The following is a 10,320-nucleotide window of genomic DNA, read 5'->3' as shown; positions in this document are numbered from 1 at the left end:
TGAGTAATTGGTAATGGCAGACATGGAGAAGGCTGAGGTACTCGGCAACTTCTTTGCCTGCATCTGCACTGGTAGACGGGCTTCCCAAGTCTTTCATTTCCCTGAACCCTTGAAATAAAGAAACATAATTCTCTACTGCAAAAAATACAACTTTGTTTCTCACAAGCAGGGCTTGCAGGTAAGTGGATCCTTGTGCCATTGTATTGTTCATGAGAGGAATGTGGTTTTGCACTATTGATAGACAGAAATTTGCAGCAGGTCAGGCCTGGGCTGCTGAGGGATTAGGTCAGTATCAGCTCTTGATGGTGCCTTAAGGCAAATTGAATTTTCCACAGAAGAAGGGGGGGGGGGGAAGTCCTACAACTTAACTAATCACCTACAATTGAGTAAGGCAGCAGGAACCACTCACCCCTCCACCTTGCTTGATAACCACAGTAATTAGATGGTCAGCTTGATTAGCATCGCTAATCATTGCAGAATGAAGGAGATGCTGCCCAGCTGTGCCTGGCTGCCCTTGGGCTGGGGGTGGTGAGCAGGAGGGGAGTTTTAGGTGGGGAAAAGGTGTGTGTGTGTGCGTGTGCGCGCTGGGGGCTTGTGCTAGGTAGTGTGTATTACTTTACAGGGGCTTGGTGCTGATCTCTGGGGTTCTAGCTCTGTGTCTTGGCTTTCACTCGCTGAAGTCTGCTTCTAGGCAGGTGGGTGTAGGAGGTGGGCTACTGCACGTGGGATGCTACGGGTCCTATTTGTCAGGTGCTGCTTTCCTTCTGTGCTGGGGCTGCTGTGTGGTGCAGCACCTAGCTGGGTGTTAACGGGTACTCTTGCTCCTGTTAAACTCCTGCACTGGTTCTTTGCTCGGGCTAAGCCTTGTGGGACCAGCAGCTGCTGCAGCGTGGGGCTCAGAAGGTGCTTTTGCCAAGCAGTGTCCCCAGTTGTGGTCTCTGGCCTCACAGAGCTGTGGGGTTCCTGTGGCTGCAGCCTCCCTCTGCCTTGCTTGGAAGAGGCTCACATTAGTTAATTAAAAAATTTGTAGTGCTCCTCCTAGTGCTGTTGACGTTAACTTTTGCCCTGTGAACCCTGATGCGGTGTAGCTGCATGGGTCTGGGCTGAATGCTGGGGGTGGTCAGGGAGGATAAAGGGAAGAAAAGCCAAAAAGCTGCTGCAGCTCTGCTTCTCCTGCTGTGCTTTGACACGTCTGTGGCAGTGCGGGCAGCAGCTCCGAGGCCTGGTGGGCCTGCCCACAGTGAACGTCCCCACCACAATGACGTGTGGCTGGTTGAGGGCTGGTGCCAGGCGGTGCAGGCCAGCCTGGGCCCATTCTGCAAGTGGTGCTGGGGCTCTGCGGAGGCTGGGGCAGGGTGCTGGGGCTGGAGGAGCTCAGCCAGGTGTGAGCAAACCCCGAGGAGCGAGCCCTTGGCTCCGTGGACTTGCAGGGACTGGCTGAGCTCCAGCATGGCAGCGGCCATGATGGCCTTATGGATGCTGCCAGAGGAAAGGGGCTGTCGTCTTGCATGAGTGCACGTGAAGGGTGATGCTGGAGAGGACACAAATGAGCTATTCAAGCTTTTTTTTTTTTTTTTTTTTTCTCCTTCTGCTGGCATTGGCCTGTGGTCTGGACACTGCCTTGATCTACACGGATGTGTCTGGCTGTGAGCATTTTTGATGACACTCGCGCTGAGAGCAAGGCATCTTGTCAGAGGCTCAAGGTGCCCCACTCTGCTCCCAGGACGTGGAGCGTGCCCTGACCCTGGATGAAAAGGCACAGAAAGGGCTAGCACTTCAAATTACAAATCTGGTTTGGTGACCTTCTCAGCACAGTATAGAAAGGCTTTGGACTTTGAAAGGACTGAAAGCAAATGACGCCCACGGGAAAGAAGAGACGGAGAGGTGTAGCCTGAGTTGCTGAGGAGGTAAGGCTGCTGATACTTGATTATTGTTCTGTGCAGTGCTGGAACACTTAGAGCCTTGAAGAGGAGGAGCCTTCTGGGTTGTTTTTAAATTCCCAGCAAACCATTTTCCTGGAGCACAGGGTTGAAATGACCAGGGTATAAATAAGGCTGTGTCTCAGGGGCTATGTACTGCTTGTGGGTCCTCACCCGGGCTGTCAGCTCCTGCACCTCCAGGCACCTGCTGCCTTTCTTGTTGCAACCCTGGCAAGAGCTCTTGTTTGTCTCTGTGTTGGGTCTCCCAACTGAGGCCTCCCTCAAGCCACAGTGCCGAGTACCATCGATGTGTGGTAGCCAGAGGAAACAGCGCTGGCATTTCTCAATCAGTGCTGCTCTGTGTTTTTATCCCATTAACTCCAGTTTTCATCTTCAGAATGGGAGCCAAGAGCTGCCTGCTGGAACTGGTGAAAAAAAACCATAGGAGTTCTCCCATAGCCCTTGCTATACCTCCCACAGCAGCACACCTCCCACCACAGTCCTGGTGCTTATGGAGGTGACTTTATGGTCAGGGATGGGGTTGATACAAGGTACCAGTATTTTAACATCAGATTCCCCTAGCCCCTGCATCATTGCTTTTTCTTGGAGTGTGATTTAAGGCATGGCAAAGAAAATCACTTCTACTGAGAGCACTTGCTACAGCTGCCAGGTTTATGTATTTCTGGTGGCTTCGCTGATGTCTTTCAACCTTTCCATATGCCTCTAAAACACCATTACCAAGAAAATTTAAGACCTTACCAAAGAAGCTTAGCTGTACTATTTTGTGCTCTGTGTTAGAGCCTTGAAATGCTGAGCAAGGGCTTCTGAGGAAGAACTAGGGTAGCTTAATTGCCACACTTTGGGAACTTGAGGGGCTGTTTTTTGTTGTTGTTGTTTTATTTTTTCTTATTTTTTTTTTTCCCTGTTGTTTTTGTTTTTTTCTTAGAGCCTTTGTCCAAGCTGGACATAGAGGTCTGTCAGCATGAGGCAGATCAATGACTCTCAGGCTTCAGCTCCTGCAAGAACCCCCTTGGAAATAATGAAACGCTGATGTCAAAGTATCTTAAGAGATGGAGGAGTTCCATGTGTACCTTACAGCCTGCTGTAAGTTAGTGGGAGAGGCAGGAGTGCCAAAGTCTTCCTAAACTCCTTCTGTGTGGAGAAGCTGAAGAGTTTTATATTTCTCGAGTGTGATAATATGAAAATGTTGTGACTCCTTGAGAAACTAAGACCACTCAGGTTAAGCACTGCACATTCCCCTTCTAGTCTTCCTTTCCAGAACAGTCCCGGTTAAAAACCCTGGTTGTGTGGTTTGGTCAGGCTTGCAGGGATGGCAGTACACCCCCTTGCCTTCAGGGCTGCGCTCAGTGCTGCACATCCCAAGCTGAAGTCCTGCTGCAGTGTGCACTGAGTCGTTACACCGGTGACTTGGTTAGGATTCTGCACTGGGAGTTTAGGGGGTGACTTGTTTCTAAAACTGGGCTTTTATTCTTTTGTCTGTGGGTGGAATTAAAATAAAAAGAGAACTGAAATGAAAAGCAGCTATCAAAATTCAGAAGCATCTCACGTGCTTTGTGATAACTTACCCAAAGTCTTTTGTGTTTCTGTAATGCTGACTTCCCTTCTGCCCTCGTATTTTCCCAGGAAGCTGAACAGTTTAGTACCTCTGTTCATCTCCTTGCTAATGAGTCAACACTTCTCATGCTTTCAGAATGAAATAGGCGTTCATATGTTGCAGATGCTTATGTAACGTGAGTGGCAGAGGCTCATTTTTGATAAATTCATCCCTGGTGGTGTGAGTTCTCATGTGTGCAGTCACCTTTAGAGCAGCTGGATGACTGCACGATTTAAACCCCATCACTGTTAGCTGAGCAGTGGTAGTTCCCTGCAGGGAAGAGGAGATGCAGTGTGTCAGTGAACATGTGAAGCCCTTCCAGGTTATTCAGCAAGTCTCCTGTTTAGAACCCAAGAGTAAGAGTTTTTTCTTACGAAAATGAGGGTTATGTGAACAACCTCACCTGAGAAAGAGCCGTCATCTTGCTCTTTTTTTTTTCACTTCTTTTGGTATTTATCTTTGTTATGAAATATGCTTAGACAGAAGGATGAATTTGGCAAACAGCAGGAGAGCCTTGTCTGCTATCAGACTAGCTGGTACAACGGCGAGACAGATGCTTAACAAGCTCTTAAAGCAGGAAACTTCCAATTAGTATTGATTAGAAACATTTTTTTTCTTCTTGCAACTACTATAGTGTGGTGTCATAAGATGTCATTAGCACTTTTGTTACAGCTGTTTTCTGGCTTTGTTTACTCATTGGAATCTGAAAAGATGGCCTTTCCTTTCTTCTGTATCATTAACAAACCTAGTTAACTGGATTACATACGGAAACAATTAAGGGGGGAAAAAAAACACTAGACCTGTAGTAGTTGTAGAGCCATATTTAGGCTTATTGCTGAATGCAGTGAGAAAGGACATAACTTTCTGCTTTTGCTAAAAGCTCAGTGAAAGTGGGGACAGTCTGGGCTGCTGCAGAATAAAGCCAGAGTTGGTGGCAGGAGTGCTTCTTGTGTTGCAACAACCATCCACGTACTGGCTCTTTGCTGCTTATATAGAACTGTCAGCGCACCTGAGTGGTAAGGCCACTGCTTTTAGGGAGAAGAAAGGCATAATCGGGGAGCAGGCATTTACATCCCTGTGACCTGCTCCCTGTTTCTTGCAGCGTTATGTCCCGGCTGCAGCTTTCTTGCATGCAGCTGCTCAGGCCCTGATTCAAATCCTGCGAAAACTAATGGGGTGACTTTCATTAACTGCAGAAACCAGATCTGGCCCTAAAAGATGGACAAAGACTTCTGACACGCCTGCTCCTGGAGAGGCTTTTATGCCTCCGGCTATCAGATGTGTGCTCCACTGAGCAGCAGCATTAAAGATGCATGGCCTGTGGCATCTCTGTTTCCTGGCGGGCTGGTGAGGGCTGCTTGGGTCTGAGTGGGGGCTGCAGCACTGAAATTCTCTGTGGGCTCCTCTCCTGTGGTCAGGAGTTTATGAGCTCTGAGTGTCTGAGCCAGACCAGCTGGGCAGAGCCGTCAGCACCTTGATGTAAGGATGGGTTTGGAGTCTGGAGGAAATCTCCTCCTGGGGTTCTGCTCCAGGGCGAGAGCAGTGTGGGGATGCTCTTGGGAGATGAGAGGGACCTGAGTGTGGCACCAGAGCCCTGGCAGCAGAGACAGCTCCATGGAAAAGCCTCACCTGGCACCTGGAAGGTGAAGCTTCTCAAACGGCACGTGGGGACATGGCAGGGCTGCTTCATCCAAGGGCTTCCAGGACAAAAATGCCCACAGAAACCAAGGGCTTGGGGTTGGGATTCAGGAACCCCCTCTGCATTTTTTTCTCTTCCCAAAGGTTTTGAGGCCAAGTTTCTCTCAGATTGGATTCAAGAATACATTAAATAATTGTATATTAAACAAAGGTCAGACACACCCTTAAACACTTCAGCTTGTTAAATACCTGAATGCCACAGGGGATTTTATGGCTAAACACTCCGTGCGCTGTGCAAACCAGCTTATCGGACAATATTTGCTTATTCTGGGGAGAAAGCTTGTGGATGAGAACACAGCACTGATGAGTTTCAAGTGCAGTGCATGGAGATAATTTAATAAATTGGCAATCAATAGGTGTCCAACTGAAGGTAAAAGGGTTTTCAATGGGACTGGTAGGGTAGAAAATATCAAGGCAAATTATGGGCACCACTGATGTGTCTAACCTGCTTGCCTCTGAGGACAAGTCTTGATCCAGCTTGAGCCATTGGCCTAGAAGAAAGTGAAAGGACAGGGGCTGTGCTGCAGCCTCCTGGTGGCTCCCACCTCGCTCCTGTGGGGCAGGCTCTGCTCTTTACAAGGCATGGATGGAGCCACTTCCCTGCTGGCTTTCTGTGCCAGTCTTTGTTTTCTCTAAAATTCCAGGCCATTACCTGGGGCAATGGCTTATTTCAGTTAGAGAAGGGGAGTGGACATAGCTGAAAATAAAATAACATTGTGTTATCTAAAAGCTAAGCCACCCTTCAATAAGGTCCAGCATCCAGATGCTTTGGGAGTGTCTTGCTTTGACCAGCTTTTCATATCAAAACTCTCCAGCACTGACTGTTGGATGCCCAGAGGTGTCTGTTTTCAGGTAGCCAGAAGCTCTTGCTTCTGATCCAGAACCATTTTGGCACAGGAGGGTGGCTTTGAGCTCTCATTTTAAACTCGCCAGTGGCAGCACCTGTGCTAATGTTAGCACAGGGAGTCTGTGCAGCACCAGAAATGTGCCGTGCCTTTATGTCTTGACTCTAAGTTGTCTGGCCCTTGAAGTATTTCCATCAGAGTTTCCTGGAGGCTCACAAACACTGGGTTAAACCAGCTTACTTCTGACCTTCAAAATTCCCATGCAGATGCAAAGTTTGCACCTTGAGACAATCTTTCTAATTAATCTTCCCACCCTGCTGTGAAGAAGGTAAGTAACAGGCATTAACTGCAGTTCGGGGATTGGAGGAGAGGAGTAAGATGCAGAGCTGTGATAGCATAAAAGGTTTTCAGCCCACAAACATAACTGGCGGCAGAAGAAGACCACAGCGGTGTTGTCCAGGTGGGCTTCCCCCAGAAACCTGCTGGGACAGCGCTTGCCCCATGCAGGTCAGAGGCTGCACAGGGGACTTAAGCATGAGCAAAGATGTAGGGATTAATTAGGGGATTAAAGCCACTGTTACTAAGGGCTGGTGCTTGAGGTGGACTTGACTCTGGTGCAGTGTTGGGAGGTGGAAACCAGCCCCACGTGTCAGCGTGCTGGCACATTGCTGGGCGCTGAGCACCCGGTGCCCCTTCCCAGGCACTGCCTGTCCTGCCCCCAGGCGAGGCACCCAAGGGTGGCAAGGAGGATGGTGATAGAAACGAGAACTCAGCTTCACACTCGGCACTGGGCAGGTGGCCAGCTCCTGACCACAGGGACTTTACCCAGGAACCCTGCAGGCCATGGATCTTTGCCCATCGCTCTGCAATATTTCTTTCTTGCCAGGGGTGTGAATTCTTGCAGTACGTGCACAGGTCAGCCTGGCCCCAGCTCTCTGCTTTTGGAGATGTTTGCCCTAAGCCTACTCCTGGTTTTTGTGCCCACAAATGGTCCTTCCCCTGGGGAAGTCCCGGCTGTTAACACTGTGTCGCTCTGGGCCGGTGTGACACTCGTTACCCATGGTGAGCTGGACTCAATGCCACAGGGAAGAGGAGGAACAGGTGCCAGGCAGCCGATCTGCCCCTGTCTCCTTAGTCCCACATTTCTGCTGCCACTTTCAGCCTTCCCTTGGTGCCCTCCTGCCTCCTCTCTGCTGATTTCCTTCTTCCATCTCTTCATTTCCAGTCACGCCCTGGTTGTGCTGTGTAACCCCCTGCAAGATGCTGAGAGCCTTCCCATAGCTTCAGCACTTCCCAAGCCCTTGAATGAGTTTATTTTTTGCAAAGAATTACCAATGTCAGTGCTTGTGCTGGAGCACCCTTCTCCAAGATGTGGTCTCACCACAGCAGCACCCGTCTTGACCCCACCTCAGCCCCATTTCCTTGTCTTGTCCCTGGCAGTGTCCTTCTCGACAAGCCAGGCCCCACAGCTGGGTCGCTCCTCCCCTTCCACTGCCCCACAGCTCCCCTTGCACTGCTCATTTCCTCCCACCATCTGTGTTCAGAGCCTCTTATCCTCATCGTTAAACCTGCAAGATTTCCTACTTCATCCTCCTTTTCTGTCCCCATCTCTCCCACCTTCCTCTCCCACACCCTCTGTGCCCCTGCCCAGCTCACTTCGCCTCCTGCCTTGGGCCAGCCCCAGCGCTTGAAGCAGCCCATTGCCACGACCACCATCCGCCTTCATTTCTTATCTCATGGCTCGTTTCTTTCCCCCAGCCTTGGCGGTGCTGCCAAATGTCTCCTGTGAGCCTTGCCCAGCAGAGCAGACACCGGAGCCTGGACTGCTCCTGTGCTTCACAGAGGCTTGTGCTTGTTCGGGGCAGGTTTCAGCACAGACAGGGGCTGCTTGGGGCCATTTGAGGCCTTTAAAAAATTCTTACCATCAGCTGGAAGAACATACCTCATGAGGTGTTGAAAAGAAATCCTTGGAAGCATGAAATAAAGAGGAGAGGGGAAACAAAGCAGTGGGTTCAGCTAGTCCACGGGGTGACCTGTGTGGCTCCCAGGGCGCTCAGCCGGTGCTGGGCTGGTCGCCGCAGCGATGAGCGGTCCCCACACAAGTGCGGTACGATGCAGCGATGGTGAGCACACGAGCCCTGCGCACGTGTGGAGCAGGGGCTTGGTTTCTGCCGTCCCCTCGCTTCTGCATTTTTATCCCCAGCACAAGACTGGCACAAGACTGGCAGCTCCTTCTGTGTGCACGAGCTGCCGCAATCGCTGCGGCTTCCCACTTGTGTTTTTTTTTCTTTTCTCTGGAAGACTCGGTTGGTTGTCAGCGCCTGTCTGCCTGCTGAGTAACTTGCATATTGGGAAAGCACGAGAGAAAAATCCTCTTCTTAGACCTAGGTGAAATCTTTCCAGCAAAGAGTGAACTTAAAGAAAGGAACCTGAGGGACCAAAGCTGTCTGTGAAATTGGACTGAAGTCTGGATGAGGAAAGAGATGCTAGGAACTGGGTCTTTGAACACGCTGGATGCTTTAGGAGTGCTTTTCATGGAAATGTAGTTTTGAAATAGCTTTTTTTTTTTTTTTTTCACCTAAATTTTTGCATTATTTTTGTTTTATTTTTATTATTTTTTTTAATAATTTGTACCAAAGAAAACCGTGAAAACCTGGCCCAGGGAATTTTGACTGCATTAGAAAACAAACAAGCTATATTTCTATTCTATCTCCAAATCTTTGAGTTGGCGACTGAATCGAGAGCTTTGATCTGCCAGCAAGAAGGAGGACATGCAGATGCCTGCGGGTCCTCCCTCAGCCCTGAAGCTCTCCACCCTCTCCATTGCTGGGCTCTGGGCACCGCGCAGGCCTGCGGACGTGGGAGCTGGCTGCTTGTCCTGCTTGCAATGCTCACACCCCAGCCTGAACAGAAAGCGAGCCTTATTTTTTTTGATCCTGTAACTGTTAGGATGCGTTTCAGCTCTCCACGCTGACTCACTGCTCTGGCACCGAGCCAGTTTATTTATATGATTCCCCCCCTCATTACCATACGTGCCTCAGAAAGCAGCTGTGCTTATAACACTTCTTCAATAAACAAACTAAATTATGGACTTCAGAGGACGATCCTAAGTCGCTCGGCTCTCCTGTGCCCTGGGCTAGAGCTGCAGCTGCCAGGTTTGGAGAGCCTCCCTGGGAGCCTCAGGGCCACTGAGGCCTCTGGCTGGTGAGGATCTGAGTCTGGTCCCAGATCCGTAACTAACTTTTACCTTGGCTAAACTTTTTCCCATTTCCTCCATCCTCAGCCCACACTTTTGTGGATCCAGTCAGGAGGAGGACATAGCCGTAATTCCTTCTCATCAGCTTTGTTTCCCAGACCTGATCATTTATAAATCCATCAGTAAGACAAGTTTGTACAGTTAAGGCACTTGGTGACTCTTGAAACCCATTTCTGCTGTGCTGCAGCAGAAGTACGCGGGTTCTGGATAGATGTCCTGAGACACACCAGAGGAGACTCCCACCTTAAAGACTTTCATGCTATGGATGCCCTTTCGCACCCAGGTGCTGCTGCAAAGATCCAGATTTCTTACCCCTAAGTGCTTCCCCCCACACTGTCCAGTTCACAGGAGCCATTTGCGACCCAAAGCGATAGCTCTTCGTAGAGCTAGAACATTTTAAGGAAGTCCCACAGCCAATGGTCAGAGCTGCCTCCCCGTTGCTGTTATCCGGAGCCTGTGTGGAGGCCTTTTCCCAAAAGGAAATGGGGGCGGGTGGTGATTAATCCTCCAAACTTACCGAAACCTATCTCACCCTGGGACAAGCACGGAGGCAGGATCTGACAGTAGCATGAAGCATCCCCTCGGCGGTGCTCCCCAGCCCTGCAGGGTGAGCACGAGCTCCCCGGAGCTTCCTGGCTGCGCTCCCAGCCCCGGTGACTGGTTTGGGCTCTGGGCAAAGCCTCTTATCTGCCTCGCTTTGTCAGCCTGTGAAATGGGCATGAGGCATACTTCGGGCATGCCGTTTGGTTTTGGCATCACCGCGTTTTGCAAGCTTGATGTGAACATGGCGTGGGGTTGGGGCCGGCTCGTAGTTTCTCCTAAAAACACCCTGAGAGCCCCCCCTCCCCCATTTGTAACGCCGCTCCGTGACAAACAGGAACCTGCCACCAGCCTCGGCTATTTATGCTGAAAATAAAGGGCAGCACGGCTGCTCACCCGGATTTCCTCCCCAGACCTTCCAACTCCGGCTCAGGCAGCGGCGTGCGC

At 50.3% G+C, this 10,320-nt stretch overlaps 1 long non-coding RNA gene across 1 annotated transcript; it reads left to right on the top strand.

Moving 5' to 3' along the window:
* The first annotated feature begins 649 nt into the window (after positions 1 to 649).
* Positions 650 to 10,081, top strand: LOC118176661. The gene is made up of 3 exons (XR_004755497.1): positions 650 to 695; positions 1,031 to 1,907; positions 7,836 to 10,081. It is a non-coding gene; the product is annotated as an uncharacterized LOC118176661 (long non-coding RNA).
* Positions 10,082 to 10,320: the final 239 nt, after the last annotated feature.

This window comes from Oxyura jamaicensis, chromosome 20, assembly GCF_011077185.1.
Source record: "Oxyura jamaicensis isolate SHBP4307 breed ruddy duck chromosome 20, BPBGC_Ojam_1.0, whole genome shotgun sequence".
Lineage (NCBI taxonomy): Eukaryota > Metazoa > Chordata > Aves > Anseriformes > Anatidae > Oxyura > Oxyura jamaicensis.
Note: the sequence above shows the minus strand (reverse complement) of the source record. Positions and strands in the feature narration are given on the sequence as shown.